The sequence below is a fragment of the Thermobia domestica genome, chromosome 8, assembly GCF_964235325.1.
Source record: "Thermobia domestica chromosome 8, izTheDome1.hap1.1, whole genome shotgun sequence".
NCBI lineage: Eukaryota > Metazoa > Arthropoda > Insecta > Zygentoma > Lepismatidae > Thermobia > Thermobia domestica.
In genome coordinates this window covers 34,847,929-34,867,510 of record NC_137461.1, presented here as the reverse complement: position 1 = coordinate 34,867,510, position 19,582 = coordinate 34,847,929, and the positions used below count along the sequence as shown (strand labels likewise).

General features: G+C 32.6%; 2 long non-coding RNA genes across 2 annotated transcripts; one reads left to right on the top strand and one right to left on the bottom strand.

Annotated features, from left to right (window-relative positions):
- Positions 1–5,715: 5,715 nt before the first annotated feature.
- On the bottom strand, positions 5,716–8,816 carry LOC145691619 (uncharacterized). The gene is made up of 3 exons (XR_014132433.1): positions 8,763–8,816; positions 7,002–7,131; positions 5,716–5,952 (listed from the first exon to the last, which is right to left on the bottom strand). It is a non-coding gene; the product is annotated as an uncharacterized LOC145691619 (long non-coding RNA).
- Positions 8,817–15,952: 7,136 nt separating this feature from the next.
- On the top strand, positions 15,953–18,536 carry LOC145691618 (uncharacterized). Its single transcript, XR_014132432.1, has 3 exons — positions 15,953–16,002; positions 17,812–17,944; positions 18,307–18,536. It is a non-coding gene; the product is annotated as an uncharacterized LOC145691618 (long non-coding RNA).
- Positions 18,537–19,582: the final 1,046 nt, after the last annotated feature.

The window sequence follows — 19,582 nt, the reverse complement described above, 5'->3', positions numbered from 1 at the left end:
ACGTTAATGAGAAAATTGCCCAAAAAACCCTCAAGGGTGGACTACACTTTGTGAATTCTAATTTTCAGGAAAAATGAATAATGCCACATAAAGAGCTTAATAATATAATATTTCTTTATGTAATATAAACACAAACTCTTGAGTTGCTTTCGAGAAAATCGTCATAGAAGAAACGCATCCCTACAAATGAAGTACTCCTTGTGTTTTCTTTTTACGATAATTTTTATGCGATCTGTTATGTTAGTAAAGACATATTTATTTATGATGTAACAACAAAATCGCCCCGGCCATTTCTTACATTTTTTCTATAGAAAATCGTCAGGAAAAAACTCATTCCCAAGAATAAACTACATATTTTGAACATTTTCAGGCCAAATGAATAATGCCATATTGTTTCCTTGCCAACGAAATACCTATTTATGAGATATGAACTAAATTACTCTTGTCGTTTTTGAGAAAATCCTTTTAAAAGATCTCACCCATCAGAAAAAAAAAAAAACAATCTCTTCCGGGTTTATCCTAGAGAAATGACATATCACAATATACCTTTGATCATGAAATGTTGATATATAAAATATAAACAGAATCATTAGAAACGTTCTCGAAATAATAACAATTTTTCAATTTTTACCTTTCAGTAAAGTACCCTAACTTTGGGAATAGGGAACAACCTCGAAAAGTGGCCCTAGGAAATCTTATGAAAATCTTCATTTTAAAATTTGTGCACATATGTTGAATGGTAGGGAATCAAAGGTGAGTTAACACATTTCATTGGGATGAATGAACAGAAGGACAGACATCAAAGAATCACCTTTTCGATTTGTAGGAGCCATGAAACGTACAAATACGTTCAAATCTCAAATGTGTGTTTTTTTTTTTTTTTTTTAACGGACAACTTTTCTTTTCCTATCTTATATCACCTCTCGAAAGTAAAAATACCGTGATATATCTATAGTTCAGAAGGTATAACGTCGTTGGTTTCCCGCACTTGGACCTGCTCGTCACTGGAGGTGTGGTAAGAGGGTAGCCAATCACCATCAACCGTCTCCTGAGCTCAGCGAGCCACGAGTAACCAAACTGTTCACTCCCCATAAACATCCCTATAACTTTTCGCGGGAAGCCAACAACGTTATACCTTCCGTACTATAGAAGCAGTTCTTTTTCGAATCGATTTGTCGTTTTAAGAATAGTTAACATTTTCTCCCTTAATCCTCTATTCAAAGGGAAAGTGGCATAAATCAATCCTTCCGGTTTTAACGTTGAATGCTACGGAATAAAAACGGCTATAGATAGAGAGAAGTTATTTTCTACAATGAATTAAGTGTCCAAAGAATATTTTCTATATTCCATCTACACTTTAATGTCTCTACTAAAATAGGAAATTTTAGAAACATAGCACCATTTCTGGTTCCAATATTTGATCGATTTGGTTCTAGATTTAGCATCCTGTTCAACAGTGAGGCTATAAGAGACTTGAATCTAGAGCTTAACGTGGGATTCGAATCACATGAGCCTCCGCCGGGAATCGAACTCGGGTTTCTCACGTCAAAGGAGCTAACCGCTTAGCCTCGAGGGAGCTCCCGGTTTCAATATTAGAAAATTTCATAGGATACGAATCAAAGGCTTTTACATGAGGAACAAGAAACACCGACTCTCAAGGGCGCAGCTTTCTCCGAAAATTGGAGGGGGGGGGATTTCAGATGTATAGAAGGTAAATATATGTAGATTTTAAGACAAATTGCATTCAAATTATGCGAAATATTGTACATTCATAAATACGAAAGGGGACCCACATGAGCTGATCGGCGCTCTTGCCGACTATATTAGAAACACCTTTTCTCTCTGCTTACACAATGCTAGATAAATAATCTATTAAGATGTGAAACCAGAAAACATACTACCAAATCAACAGATAATGAGTACTGATTGAAAATTTTAGCTTACATTTCGACAAGTGCGTTCACAGACTCTTGCAAGATATTCTTTATGGTATTAAGAACAATTAAATGAAATGTATTACTTACAAACTCTAGTGCGAAAAATTGGTGAATTATAAGTTAGTCTGTAAACTAATATTCTCTTGTTTATGATTTTAAGAAGATATCCTCAGTGTACTTTGTTTCCGCAACACCATCTAGTAGTAGGATATTTAAACTCAGCAAGACAATTTCAAAATGCAAATTATATTAACCGAAAAAAAAATGTGCTGTTTGATCCGTAATACCCTGTTTACATCCTATTAGTTTCTTCTTGCAAATTAACACTGCTTTTAGTATTGACACCTTGTGCATCTCCACCAGCGCCGTAACTCAGATTTTTTCAGGGGGGAAGCATTAATACGCGTATTTGGGCCCCCTAGAAAAGTTGTTATTCTAATTCTTGGACCACTCTATCTTTCTCTTACTCTATATGGGGCCCCCGGAGCAATGTCTGCGGGGCCATTAGTTACGCCCCTGGGCCCGTTCCATACATGACAAATTAATTAATAATTAAGGTACAATATTGACAAATCTCAAAGCAATACCAAAAATTATTTCTAGGGTCCTTAATAGAGATATTTTTTTTTTAAATGGGCCCACAACTCATTTTTATTTTATTAACCTTTTGTGGGCTGCTTTGTTTATGTGGACTGTAGTGAACCTGTTGGATACTTCATTTATAGTTACATTTTCTTATTGTATATGGAGTAAGAAAATTTTGTCTTAAAAATGACCCCCTCGAACGACAAGAAGCTTCCCTGGCGGGGCAGTTGCCTCTTGCCAGCCACAAATTACGGCTCTGATCTCTACCGAAGTATGGTGTACAATCTACCTCTTTTACTGGCTTTTTGAGGTAAATATTAGATTTTCAGCCAAGCAGGTACTGCTTCATTGCTATTCATTGTACGATCATGGTTTGTTCAGTGGCGGATCTAGATTATAAAAACTGGGGGGTTGGTAGCCAGGCCTCCAACTAAGATAGGTATCTCATGAGTTTACTATAAACTTCCAAAAATATATAAATAATTGCAAATTATTCTGGCCACTCAAAAAACTAGGGGGCCTAGGCCCTCCGACCCCAAGCTAGATCCACCATTGGGTTCATACCTCGTTTCTTTTTCACAATAGAGCAAGCAAACTTTCCAACGGTACTACTCGATTGTCCGTATCAAACACCTGAAACGGGATAATTGGAGAAAACAGTTTTTTTTTCTTTCTTTTTTTCGAAAATAATTTTCCTCAAACATTTTCGTCCCTCTGGCCCGAGCTTGGGTTGACGTAGAGATAATAAAATCACTGAAAAAATATGTCGTTACGCACACAATGCGTGTGGAAATTCTCAATGTGATAACTCCAAAACGAAGGGCGGGAAAAAGTTTTTAAAATCTCAAGGTGGCCAATCATACACATATAATTACGCGACATGATATAAAAAAATTCCTATAACAGTACAACTTCTCCCTAGAACATGGTATAATATCTCATTCTGTTCAAAATAAAGAATCATTTCAAAAGACACCACTCGCGTGTCGTTACACTAGAAACCAGCAATTAGGAAAAATCCGGGAAATATTTCGAAATAATCCTTCTTTCTAGAACTTTGGGGTCCCCAGGCAAGGTCCTGGGTTCACGTTGACATTAAAAAAAAAAAAAAATGAGAAACACTTAGAGGTACATTGCGTGTACGTTGCGTGTACAAAATCTCAATCTGATATCTTGAAAACTAAGGGCGGGAAAACGTTTTCAAATCTGGCTTAAGGTCTATATATATATATATATATATATATATATATATTCGTACCACATAATCTAAAAATTTACTGTGTCATTATTAATTTTCTATAGACGTATATACCATGTGATGTAAAAATTTTCTAAAATAAGACTATTTCTCCCTGGGTTATATTTCATACGTCATTCTCTTCAGAATAAAGTAGCCGTTTAAGGAGGTAACTCGTAAGCCCATATCATACACCAGAAACGGGAAATTAGGGAAATTTTCCAAAAAATCCATTTATCGAAAATTTTGAGCCCCTGAGGTCCGGGTTCACGTAGATATCTAAAAAAAATCATTTGATAAATAATTAGAGTTGTACACAATGCGTATGCAAAATTTCAATATAATATCTTGAAAGTTAAGGGTAGGAAATATTTTTGAAAATTGCCTCAAGAAAAAAATGTAATGTCACGCCCACCCCACGCCCCATCTGGTGCCACCAAGTAGACTATCAGGTTCCAAAATGCATTTGGGGTGTTATTTGGTCCATGTCTGACTTGGCCAATAAATAAACGACTTAAATACCTGTTATAGGACTTAAATAACATGTTAAAGGCAACTTCAATTTGCTACGAAAACGTACCATAGATCTTAAAAGGGTAAAGAAAGATTCAAATTTTATTAAAAAAGAAAATTGATTAGTTGATTGTCCTTTTCCTATATCAAACTTTCACAGTAATGAAGGTTATGCATTAAATTTAGTTGTTGAAAAAATAAGAGATTATTGCTCCCTTAGCTCTTATCTCCTTCTTGTTCAGGATTAGAGTTTAAGTTGTGGTTCGGATCCCCATTTATGCCTTCTTGAAAATGAAATATTTCAGTTTTACGTCCCACGATTATGCTGGTTAGGCTAAAGGAGAGGCTGATTATGAGAAATGAAGGAAATGGTGGAATGAAGAAAGTGGGAGAAAACGGTAGGACCCCGAGAAAACCCACGAACATGGTGTTTGTCCACCACAAAGTCCACACGGCCCGAGCTGGGATCGAACCAAGGACCCCAAACACCAGAGGTGAATGCTCTAACACTCAGCCACCGCGCCCACTTATGCCTTCTTATATAACACTAATTCTGTAAAGAAACATCAAACTCCGTTAAACGTAAATACTCCAACTTACATTATTCTAGATCTTTTAAGAATTAAAATTTAAGGCTGCAATATACAGGATATTTCAAAATGATGGACCTGATTTCAGAAATTCCTTCAATGAAATAGAAGTAATAGACCTAAACATACGTTATTAGGAGGTGTGCGTTTAGAGAGGTTAAATATCAAAGATTAGTTTCAACGCATTGCTTCCACTGTCTATTGCTAAGAGTCAGCAGCGAGCACGAAATCAATTGCTGAAATTGAACACAACATCCTACAAACGGTTTGGCATGAGATAGAGTATAACCTTGATGTGCGCCTTGTTACGTAAAGTGCTCACGTCTAACACTTGTGGTATATTTGAAGAAACCTTTCAAAGTTTACCTTTCTTTCTTAGCACATGTTTTACAATGGTATACGTTTATAGGATTTCACAGAATAAATTTTTAAATTCGAGTCCGTCATTTTGAATTGCCCTGTATATTTCGATTTTTAAATTAAAGATTATTTATCAAATTTATAGCTATTTTTGGGGATCTAGTGGAACCTTTATATCAAGATTATCATTACTATCTAGTAAGCAAAGAAAAGAAATGGGGTTTTCAGTTTAAAATCGCACGTTTATGACCTTTTGACTAAAGGTGATATGTGGTTAATGAAAAAAAAAAAAACACAATATTATGAAGGAATTGATGCAGAGAGGATGTAGGTGCAAACTAGGTAACCGCGATAAAAATCACCGAAACCGATGTTGTGTATCATAAACTCATATAGCCAGGGTTCAAAATAGGGATCCTCGCACTAGAGATGAGCGCTGTACAGCTGCGCCATTATAAATTTACTGTAAGACAAAAAATGTTAAAGTATTGCGTTCTAACACATTTTTATTTGCTTATCTATCTTTTACAAAGGTTTCTTACAGTAAGAGTACTACAATCTTTAACTAATATAGTCTCAAATTTCAATTGTGACTATTTGTTCTGTAAGCACATGGGCCAAAACTTCATATAATTTGTAGTTGAAGTAAGTTGATAGTTTTGTTTTGGATCACTTCTAGGAACATTGCTGTTACTTCATCTTGTTATTTAGCCCCAGAACCATGGGAATCCTAGAAAGTAAAAATAATAAAACGTTAACGTTATTGAACTTCAGTATTATATTAAATAATACGTGTAATATAAATAAATTATAAACATGTTAAAATCAAAATTGACTGTTTTGAATAACATTAAGCATAATAATAGAAAAAAAGCATTATAAATTTTTTAAAGGAAATGTGCAGAACAGCTAGATTATATATTCCTAAATTCAACAAAGCTGTTGAATTCAAATTATTGTAAAACTATATATCGACTCAGTAAAACGTACTTTTCGCAGCACTATTACACTATATTTTTTGTCTTTTGTTTATCGTAATTAAATAATCACAAATAATACAATTCTCAGTGCTAATTATTTTAACGTATTGTTTTCTTCAAAGTGGTGCTTCAAAACACTTCAAATTAGTTTCCCAATCAATGCTGTTGGCCATCTTACATCTTACAATTAGTACTTTATAATTTAACGAATGCTATTTTCAGCTTCTTTATGTAATATTCCTTGTAAGACCAGGCCCTATCCAGGGGGGACTAGGAGGTCCGCCTCCCCAAATTTTTACTGACCCCCTCTAAACTTTTCACTGTAGGCTTGCAAATGAACTATAATATGGCATGAACTAATATTTTTGGATTGGACTACCTACATTTTCGGGCTGGCTACAGGCCTGTGTAAGACGTCATTTTTTTTTTTAAACAAAGAATTCCTGAGCTCAAATATGACCTGTTTTATTTCCGCGATATTTTACTTTTCGTATATAAATTTGTTGCAAAAAATCAACCTTTCTGTCTTTAGTTTTGTTCCAATTACGAACCTACATGAAAAGTTTTATTAAAACAGAAATACAAAACTTCGTTCATTTTATAATTGAATCGTTGAGTTCCAAAACCAGTCATCTCCATGAAAACTAAGTTTAGAGAAGAGAGACACAAAACTAAATAATCTTTATGTATGTGACATATATATTCAATATTGAACACACATGGCCCTAGCATGAGTAATTCCACTACGATAAATTATTACGAAAATACACTGAATTATGAAGATGAATATAATTCTTACCCCACATCATGTTAGCTGTCTGCATATTCTCTCCTCTCTGTTGTTGCTGGAGAGGAATTCTTTGAGGATAAGGCATTGGCATAGGAACAGCCAAAGCAACACAAACAATCAGGGCAAGAAATACAAAGACCTACAAAAAAAAAAAAAAAAAAAAAAAAGAGAATGTGTAGCATTAAGTTTAAAGTATTTCAGAATAATGCACAGATTACTTTATTGGGAAGCTATATGAGTTACTTTGTATATGAAAACTTTAATTAAGTACGGAGTAATGTTAAATATTTACTCTCTTAGTGAACTAATAATAATAATAATAATAATAATAATGATAATAATAATAATAATAATAATAATAATAATAATAATAATAATAATAATAATAATAATAGAGCTAAACATTCTCATCATCTATAGCCATTCTCATATTTAATATCAAGTAAGTAAGACAACATGTGGTACTAATACTTTTAGAGCTAAATAATGTGTTTTTACAAAGAAAGTAAGATGGTAATATCCCTTTGAAGGCACTTGAAATAAATTGAAACGAATGTTTCAGTGTAAGGTAAGTAATCTTGAAACTCATCAAATGTAATGATCATCTATACTATAATATTGGAAGAGTAAAAGTAACCACTTGAAAGCCTAGTCCGTACTACTCTCGGTGCCTAAAAACATGAAATTTAAAAATTAACTACCTGTTGGTGGGGAAACAAAGATTACAAAGGATTTTTTTGTAACATATATTCTAAGGTGTTGGTTGATATTTCCTCCTGCCAAGTATAGAGTATCTCACGAATTCTTCATGTTTGGAAAACCAAACTCAGAACACAAACTCCCCAATAAAAGGAAATGTCTTTCAGTACTGTCCAAAATGCCGCTATTAACAAGGAAATGAAGACGGTTTCTTTAATATTCAAATTTCCGATTATTTATTCAGAAAATCTCCAATGGTATGTTTCGCTCAAGTTAGAGATGTACAATTCGAATTATTTAAATTAAAAATAAAATTTCTCAACTAGTGCGTAAACGTTTATTATTAAATAAGGGAAAACTTGTTTCAGTGTGATAGAAAATTCAACTTGTGAAATGAAGAGAACATTTCTATGATATTCAAACTTTTGTTTCCTTTTCAGATAGTTCACAATTAGAAGATTTAATTATGTCGCTAATATTCGGTGAGAAAAGTTTCATTAAAAATTATCAAACATTGAAAAAAAGTCCTGTTTCTAAAAGAGGGAAGGAATTTTTCTTCAATATTCCAATTTCCTATTTAATACATTTTTAAATTTATTCTTCTCGTACGAAGCTTTGATAATATACTTACGTTGGTAATGATATAACATCACGAAAATGTTTCCGATAGGAAGACAGGAAAAGAAAAAACACCAGAGCCAATCATTTGCATACCTTGCTTATATTTTTGTTTGGTGGTAAAGATTAATAAGTTCATTTTTCTACTAGATAATTTAGCAATAGAAAGTGAAATTTATTTGAGCACAGAAATATATTGTAAAACGTGAAGTTCAAATCTCATATGGCCATATTTACCAGATGTATCTTTCGCTAAACTCAACAATATGTACTAAAATTTCTGTATTTCAAAGCCAGTAGGCGAACTAGAATATTTTAGTATTGTCATATGATTTACAATTCTTTGTAAGGTTTTAAGTTTGTACTGTAGTGTATATAAATATTAGTTCGCAATAAGCTAAATTACTGTAAAATAACTATTGTATCGGACTTCAATAATAAAACTATACTTACTTTAGTGAACATAATGCTGTAAGTGATCGTCTTTCTGTTGACAATTCAAATTATGTTTCAAGTACCTGGAGAACATTATTTATACAAAAACCTAAACCTTGAAAAGTTAACACATGATGTTTCTCTGAGTCACATGCTCCTGATATAATTTTACAATTCTCTTTATTAATTGTGATTATAATTATTTACTTCATTTATTTGAGTGAAGCTAAGCGTAAAATTACAAAGGTTTCATAAAATAAACTAATATGATTATGTTCAACTTATATGGTTTTTCCAGTTTCTGTTAGGTACGTAAATTAAGTAATTCAATCAATTTACACAATAATAATGTGTAATATAATTGAAAATTGTAATTAAAAAAAGGGCAAGACTTAATTACTGCTTAGAAAGTATAATTACTGTCTCACTTGATTCACAGAAACAGCTAGTACTTTTTTTTTTTTTTAAATCACATCAATGACGGAACCCAGGAAATAATATTAGTGTGCCAGAGGGAAAACAAGACAGAAACTAGAATGGAAAATAAAACGCACGATTTTATAAATACGTTTTCCTTTTAAAAAAATTAAACAAATTAGACTAAAAAATGAAAGAAAAATAATTCTGTCGTCAACAAAATTAGTTTTTAAAATCTATTTCTGACTAAAAATAAAATCGTGGGGAGCACTCTCAAATACAATATATTTGAAAAATTCTTCGAATTTGATATCTTCTTATTCTTTTTTTCTTTTTCTTCTTCTTCTTCTTCTTCTTCTTATTATTATTATTATTATTATTAGCCCTATTATTATGATTATTATTATTATTAGCCCTATTATTATTATTATTATTATTATTATTATTATTATTATTATTATTATTATTATTATTATTATTATTATTATTATTATTATTATTATTATTAAAACTGTAACCGTAATGTAACTCCCGAAACGTTAAGTGTAATACACGGTCTGTGAGACTGGTACATTGATTTTTATTTATAAACTAATGTAATTGAAGCAACAAAAATCCACAAAATCTTTACGTTATTCTTTCTACAATTATATAAAAAGTTTAAACTTATTTTATGACTGAAATTTTTCACTATATATTGTTTTTTAACTAGCAAGTATATATGAAGTATTATAACTTGGAAGTATTTGACGAAAGTATTACAAGTGCAATAAAAATAATTACATATATATATATATATATGTTTTAAGAACATTTGTTAATTACAAAACTATTACGGAAAGGTACAAACGAAACCAAATATTGAATTTCTATTTTTTGTCTTCAACTGCGTAGGCGCTTTTTCGCACTGCACTGAAGTATGGTCTATTACAAACACCTTTTGACAACATTGACAGAACAGTTTCATGATTCGATTTCAAACCTGATGTCAGAAGTTGCAAAACTATGACCGCATTGATTTCAACACGCAGCGGTGTATAGGTAGGGGAGGGGAGTATATTGAACGGGATAACAGACAATTGTAACTTTCTTTGCGATACATCACATTTATGACACCAGTCTCATTATTTAATTGCCACACCTCGTACTAAGGTATAACTCTGAGTTAAACTTTGTATTCGAGCTGCAAGACATTATTTTTTCTTTTGTTTTCATTATTTATTTATCCCTTTCATTGCTGAGAACATATGCGACTGAGATCCACCCAGCTACATAGTTGCACATTCATGGCTAGAAATGTGATGTCTTTATAGGTTGAGAAGTTAATTTTAAATCCTTACACGACACACTTTTCAGAACTAAAGAATTAGGAAGTTGAATTTCATCAAATAATTCTAGTACGAAAGCTCGCTTTTATTCTGCACACATAATAAAATATTAACTTATTCGTATTCTCTTCATATACAAAAATGCGTATGCTCTTAACATATTATTACGCTCACAACTCTATCAATCTGATGTCATCGCTAAATCATATGAAGATTAAATGCTTACGTAATTGGAGATGTAAATAAAAAGTTTCTTTAATCAGAAATAATTAATAATACTTGAAGGCAAAGAAATAATCGCTTTTCATTATAGAAGTCTCACAATTCTTTCAATTCCTGAACTACAATGCCAACTGTTTCTCCATATCAGTTTCAGAAAATTTGTACCAAAACGAACATGAGTACATGATATCATGTTACCGCTAAAATCAAATTCCATGAGGTAGTAGCGAAGTCAATTGGGTTTTGTTGTAGACAAACATCGCATGCTTGGGTTTTTCGGAGTTCTCCCCTCTTTCTCACTTTCTTCATTTTGCTATTCGTTCATTATCTAAATCCGGGTTCGATTCCCGGCGGGAGCTCATGTGGTTTGGATTCCACGTTAAACAGTAGGTCCACATCTCATGTAGCCTCGTTACTGAATAGAACCTTAAACTCAAATCAACTCAACTCGTTCATTATCTTCATCATCGTCTCTCTTAGTCACGGAGTGGCACGGTATCTCAGTGCTAGAGCAAGGGGACCTTGGTTCAATCCCTGACCAAGTAACTTTGTGGTAGACAACGTTGTGATCATGGGTTTCTCGGGATACTTTCGTTTCCTCAAACATTATCATTCTGCAAACTAATATCTGTCTGTCATTATCATTAAACTGTCCTTATCACAGTCTTCTAGAGTGCAAACTACTAGATCAAAAGACATAGTAATATAACACGGTTTACGTATTTTTATTAAATAAGTGTTTCTGACTTTCGCGGAGCTTCGTACCAGTCAATTCATCTAAGGATACTGCAAAATACCTTGACACTTGTTATCTTTTCCATCTTACGTCTGAACAAAGCCAGGTGTCGCTAAAATACGCTCATTTTTATTGACCTACCGATACTTCTAATACTCTGCAAAATAGATCATCCCTTTTAATCGTTATTTTTACTTTGAAACAACTATTAAATATATAAAACAATGTTATTACTGAAAGTATTAAAAATATAGTACATATTATTTAATAATACAGCAACCGATTATACTTAATGTAATAATATAAATAGTATTTTGAAGCATGCGCAACGTTTATGCGTCAATTCAACTTCTTTATGTGTATTCTGTATTTAACTAAAATATGGTTGATGTGAAACATGATTCCGCAAACTCTGTGGTGAAACACTAAGCAGGAAATCTTACTTCAGGAGAAAATTCAGAGAATCTTGTTTTTAATTTTTTTTTTAAAGAAAAAAGTATTTTCTGTTGCATGTACTCTGTATAACATAATTGTCAAAACGCACGTATATAATTGACAACTCTCCGTGCAACAGTGAGAGTAATGCAGCATTGATCAATCATACGTTTGTACAGTTTGAGCTTATAACAAGTGTTGCTGTTTATCTCCGTTTAGAGGTAAGCTGGAAGAGATACTACTAATCATTGACTAACGGAAAAGCTGAACCTTCCCAATCACACAATCCATATTTGCAAACATCCTTTGCACGACAACAAAATATATCTAGATATCATTGAGAAGTATCCATGATTTTTACACCAATTGTGGTACAGAATACACTCTAAGAAACTAAAAAGTAACCAAGTAGTCGCTTCGGCATATATGGGTGGGAAGGGTGCCACCTAGAGAATCAAGGATACTATCAAATGATTCAAGAAATCCTAAAGACAAAAATAAATCTATATGAAGGAAACTTTGTAACCAGTGTGTGAGAGAGAAACAGCAGCTTTACATATAAGTGAAGTTCTCAACAATATGTAAATGAGTCCAGAGAAACTCTTTCTCTAATGAGATGTTCAATCTTACTAAGTAGCTGTATCTGTCAAGATACTTACGCGATTAATACTCAAAACCAGAAGTGATAGTAATTTGCTACCACACCGGACTTTAATAGTAAGACTAGAGGAGGGATGAAATTTCTTCTTGGCAATTCTTAATTGATGTGAAAAAATGTTTCTTGCTTTCTTTCTCCGTTTCTTTTTATAGCGACCAACGTTAAAATTGGAACTGTTTGATTTCTCCCACTTTCAGTTTCAGTAGAGACTTAAGGATAGAGATGAAAAGTGTTAATGGGCCACTTAATTGATGACAGAAAACCACTTGTCACCATTTTACTATATATTAGTAATGTGAAAACCGGAAATGGTTCATTTCTACAATTTCCGGTTTCAGTGTACAGTTATGGATACAGATTAAATGTATTATTGGGACGCTTAATTGATTGCAGAAAATTGTTTCTCGCTACTTATTATTGTTTTTACTGTACAGTTTTCAACGTAATAACTTGAAAGTGATTGATTTTTTAAAATCCATTTTTGATTTAAATATCGAATTCATTAACGAACTCGAAACATAGTAGTGGGGGCCGCGGTGGCTTAGTGGTAGAGCGCTCACCGCTGGTGCTTGGGGTCCCGGGTTCGATCCCACCCCCCGCCAAGTGAACTTTGTGAACTGCGTGGGTTTTCTCGGGGTTCTCCCGTTTCCTCCCACTTTCTTCATTCCTCCATTTCACTCATTACTCATCATCACCGTCTCCTTTAGCCTAACCGGCATAGCCGTGGGACATAAAACTCAAAGATTTCATTTCATTTCATTTTTCGAAACATAGTTTTCGGCTCTGTACACTCTGACAAAATTTGGTGTAATTCATCAATTCGTCCTTGACATTTTCTGTCTCCCGGAAGGACAGTGTAAATATATAAACCACTTTTGGGGTAATGTATGCTCCTGAACTAAAGACTGATCTTTAAAATGGACTGTTACGTCTTGTCTATAGCTACTGAAACGTATTTGGTAAAACCATTTTAGTAGCCTACAAGAGCTTTTCTTTGTTGTTTTCTTATAATATGTGAGAATTAATTATGTTCAAAAACACAATGAAAAATGTTACGCTTGTTAAGCAAAAGTACACGATCATTTCCGTGTTAAACGCCAGTCACGCATGGTTAATACAGCGTAAAAAATAATTATTGCATGCATTATCAGAACATAATATTTATTTCAACGAGAGTAATGACTCATTTAAAGCTATGAATTGCTGATAATTAGCACTATCCTTAGTCACATGTACTTATCACTGCAATTACTGCAACAAACATACGGATCGCCGTACTAAACGTTTTCGTTTTCATTTACATAAATTAATCAACTCATCCTGTAGTTATTATCGTAGAACTAATAATACATCTATTTACTCTTAATCGATGTTCTATAGCCCTAATCCTTCGATATATTTTAAGCCACACGAATAAACAAAGTTAATATGGTACCAAAATGTCGTTTATTATACCTTTTATGTACGTCATGATCTCTCTTAGTTATTTATATTATGGCTTACAGTAACTCTGTTTCTATATCGACACTCAATCTATCGTCATGGTTACCCAAAACAAACAAATACATACACGAAAACATGGATTTTTAAAATATAATAATTTTTGTGTCGTCTTCTTCTACCATAGAAATAGCTGACTAGTACATATTTAAAGAAATATCACATATTGTCCAGAAAAAGTTTAAAAGAATACAACATATCGTTGTAACCGATACATTTATTTATGAAATATAGACAGAGTTATGGTATGCATTATAGGGGAAATTTGAATATATTTCATCTTTAAGAGTAAACTATGCTTTATGGATATTATCATGGATGATTATTGAAATATTCCCTTATCAATAGTCTGGGCAAGATTTAAGAAAATCCTTTGAAAAATATTTCTAATCAAATTCAAGAGTTCTTGTGAATATTTTAAAAGAATAAATTATTTACTTCACATCACATGATTTTTATATTAAATATTTATTTACGAAATATACATCAAATTGTCAAAGGCATATTTGACAAAATTGCCCGAAAAACTAAATCCCGAATGTAAACTAGCGCTAGTTAATCTTTAAAATAAAAAGTGCATACTTCTTATTGTAGGATTGTTAGTGAAATATGTATTGGTTATTTATCAAATATATACAAAACCATATAAAATGTTTGTGGAAAAAAAATCAAAAACACACACCTACTGTAACACCCTCTTGTGGATTTTCAAGACAAAGTACTTAGGCTATACTGCAGTGTTGTCTATGGAATATTTGTGAAATACAAACAAAATCAAAAACGCTTCTGAAAAAATTGCTATTTTTGATTTTCGTTCTCCAATAAATTTTCCCACGTACGTGTATTGGCGCTTTGAGACGATCCAAGACCATTGTGTCTCCTATGGCCTGATCCTAAGATTTTTCAATGGCGGTGAGTTAAAAGATCATGTAGGAGCAGTGATGGCTCAGTGATAGAGAGTTAATTCTGGTACGTGGAGTACCTGGTTCGATCTCAGTGAGTACCAAATGCCCTCTGAGGTGGACAAATACCATGTGTGAAAATTTTCTTGTGCTTATCCAGTTTCCTCCCACTTTCTTCATCCCATTGATTTCATTCATTCTCATAAGCACCATCTCCTCTAGGATACACGCCATAAACGTAGGACGTAAAACCGGAAGATTTCATTTTTCTTCACTTGAAAAGATTATTTCCCCTCATGGGGGGTACGGTCACTCAGTGGTAGGGCGCTCACCTATGGTGCGTGGGTCCATGGTTCGATTCAGGAAAATTTGTGGTGGTCAACACCGTGTCCGTGGGTTTTCTCGGGGTACTCCCGTTTCCTACCACTTTCTCCTTCACCAGTTTTTACACGGTCATGCACAGTAGCGTAGCCAGGGTATGTGTTTGCGGGGGAGCAAGTGCTGTTATACGTATATATAGAAAAATTACAAACAAAAAATATATAAACATAAAAAATATATAAAATATTACAAATATTAAGTACCAAAGTACATTGTCATACCTCTTTGGGAGGGCGGCCCCTCTTCCTCCCTTTCCTACGCCACTGGTCATGCAATTGTGTTAATCATTATATCCTTTAGCCTAAACGGGCATAATCATGGGAAGTCAAACTGAAACATTTCATTTCTTTTATTTTCAATACCGAAGTGTATAATTATTTCCAAACTGGGATGTGCATCAGTTGTCATAGCGTTGAATAGAAACCGTAACTAATGAGGCTTACTAGCTGTGGGTTCACAGACAATGAACCCTGATAATAAAATATTTATTCAAATGTGACTAATAAGTTGTTGCTTGCCGAGGCTTAGAATAAACAATTTCCTGAAACATAACAAGTAAATGAAGTGTTAATCTTTCAAGGATAAGTTACTGTATAAATGCTGCTGCTTTTGCAATTCAAGCATAAGTTGTAACCTTCCCAAGAAGAAAACAACGATAGAAATAACCATGTTTGCTAAGGTAAGTGCAAGTAAAATTCTTTTTTGAAATATCCTAAAATTTATCTTACTCACATACATAGGCCTACATAAGAATAAATTAATATTTAATAATATAACACAATTAAAACATTTCCTATCTTAAGCACAGTATTTAGCAGAGAAACCAAGTAATTATATGTCTCAGATAGTAAATAATAAAACTCGACTTTTTTTTTTTTTTTTTTTTACAAATTAAAATAAATATTATGATGTAGATAGTCTCAACTTCAGTGAATACGAAGAATTAAAAGATAATTAAATATGACAAATTAGGCAAAATATTGCGTTTAAAAATTGCGTAAATTTATACATTCAAACTAAACGTTGTTCCATAGACAAAATGTAACAAATTGACTAATTCTAGAAGATTATCAATAAGTTGTAGAAATAATAAGTAAGAAAAGCAGAATATCGGAAGAACGCAGTCCGGGGGAAAAGCTGTTTAGTACATTATGTTAATGGAAATTTTATTAAGGGAAAGGATATATAGAAATCAAGGAACAACAAGAAACAACACAGTTTACGTGAGGCAGCAAAACGAGATTGTTGTTATTAGAGATACAATGCTTCAAAAGACATTGTTTGCAACAAAAAATATAATAAAATAAAAAATAGAAAATAAAAAGAAGGCAAAATAGAGAAAGAGAAAACAAATTCTACCACTGTATTTTTGCTGCCAAATTTTTAATTTTTGAAAACATTTATTACTTTAATGAAGATACAACAACACGTTCCACCTTTGTTTTCTAATTATGACAAGAAAAATATATTTAATTACTATATTCCCAAGAAAAAATCCTCAGCTTCAGCCTACGAATGTGCCACATTAAACTCTATAAAAGATAGTGCTAGGAACGACGGACTTAAAGATGAAAGAAATTTGGTGAAACAAAATTATCATTTAAAATGTATTAATCGACTAAAGCATAATTATTATTTATGAATAAATTATTAATTCATTAACATTTATTAAGACCTTTAAAACTCAAAGTTGAGAAAGATGAAGACACTAACTGAAAGTTTCGTATTTCGAATATTTCGAATATTAAAAAGGTAGTAATTCTCTGAATGATAACTTTTACTACCTTGTTAGGCTAATATCTTAAGCAAAATACCCGTTTATGGTTTTAATTTTTTAAATTGAATTCAAGCTATAACATAATATCTGAAGCTCAGTATAGAACGTTTTCTCAACGAAGAATAATATATAAGTAAATATATATATATGTCAAAATAAAAATGATGTCTTGATTTCTGATACTTTTTCCTTGCATGTTACCTTGATTTTAGGCAACCAGTAAAATACATATGACAAATATAGATATATTCCAATCACTAGGCAATCAACATTACATTAATGATATAATGGGTTGCATAACTTAGGTTTGCTGACAAGAATAGAATGACAGTATGAGAATTTTCTTTAAAATCAATATTATATTGGTACCGTGAAAAAAACCTTGACTAACACTTACTAATATTCTGTGCTAAATAAACAAATTAAAGTTGTCAGCATTTAATGACTATTTGAAATTAGTAGCATCGTCATGATTAAGAGTAACATACTGTCTAATTAAAGCTACAAAATTATTTTTGTGAGTGGGTCTAAGACTAAGGTGATAAGTAATGCTTGAAAGTATTAATATTATTCAAATCATCTGCCACAATTTGAAACACTTGTTTTACTCTTTTAAATATAAAAGATTATCAGAAATTTTGTAACGTACTTTATCAATGCTAACAATTTAACTGACAGTGTCAAATAAGAAAGATGCTGGTTATTTTTCAGGTCTTTGTTTTCCTTGCCCTCGTTATTTGTGTCGCTTTGGCTGTCCCCATGCCCATGCCAATGCCTTATCCTCAGAGAGTTCCTTTGCAACAACAGAGAGGAGAAAATATGCAGACAGCTAACATGATGTGGGGTGAGTACTTATTCTTGGTATCCAGTTGTCAATACTTGAATTTCAATAGTACACACTCCTACTCATTAATGATAAATTATTTTACAAATAATTTTATACAAAATTGAACATTTTGTTTATTAGAAGGTGCAAAACAAATTATGTTTACTTTCATTTTAATGATAACTGAACAATAGGTCAGATTTTTTTTTTAAAAAATGAAATAATAGCTATTTTCAGATCGTAACTATTAATTACACACACTTGGAAATCTAATTGATATCATGGCCTTTAGAATATTAAAGGCTTACTCTGTACAATTTACTTGTTATTTTGAAAACTTTTAATTTTATTGATAATTAATGGTATTTGTTTTCTTATAGGATTCCCATGGTTCTGGGGTTAATTGCCGAAATAGGTCATATAATGGTTTTGGAACACTGGACTTCAAACGGAGGAAATCAAATACGATATACATTCTACAATGAAAGGAATAATCAAAAGACAATAACAATTATAATTATGATATTTTGTACACTTTTAATACAAATACTTTCGCAATAATCTTGAAAAATGTTAAGCACATCTTATATTAAAAAGCATGTGAAAAGAAGTGTGGGCTTATTTTAACTTTCTTATTTATTAAATGCAGTTCCAATCCGCGGCGAGAATACGTGGCGAGAACTGGAATATCGTTTCGACGTGTGCAGGGTCCAAAATGGATCAGACTTTGAAGTCTACCAACATTAAACAAAATTTGAAGGAATTCTCTTTCATGATATGTACTCATTGATGTAAGTTTTCATTCATTTCCCAGTTAAATTTATACTTAAAACTAGGGAGTTCTTTTTGAAACGCCCTGTATTTTAAGCTTCAAATTCCTCCACAGAATTCGCGACGACAAGAGATTGTGAACCAAATAGTAACACGAATTCCCTGCTTTTAGTCAACATTTAATTTCTTCGTGAATATGATTTTCGTCTGCTAATATTGATCCTAGATATTTGAAACTATCCACTTTATCAAAAGTATTAGTTAATATTTTGACGTATCCATAATTTGCCGTATTACGGTCCCGACGCACTTCCATGTATTTAGTTTTCTCTGCATTTACTTCTAAACCCATGTCCCTGCAAGCGCTTAATAAGATCTTTGCATTTCTTTCTGTTGTTCTCCTATCATCCCCTATTAAATTTACATCATCAGCATAAGCCATAACCTGGTGAATACCGTTCAACTCTAGACCCTGGTTGCTATCTTTGATTTTCCTTATAGCGTATTCCAGAACAAAGTTAAATAATAATGGCGACAACGCATCTCCTTGCTTCAGGCCATTTTCGACGTGGAAGCTCGTGCACAAAAATTTTCCTACCCGGACTATACTTTCGGATTCATTTAAACATCTCTTAATTAATCTAATTAGCTTTCTCGGTATTCCAAGTTCTGTAAGAGCGTTGTATAATGTTTCTCTCCTAACCGTGTCGTACGCCTTTCTAAAATCAATAAATAGTTGATGTACCGGGGTATTGTATTCCCACTTTTTCTTCGAGTATGTGTCGACTGGTAAATATTTGGTCGATACTTGGTCGATTTCGTCTAAATCCGCGCTGATAATCTCCAATAATTCCATCTGTGTATGGGGTCAATCTTGCTTATCAT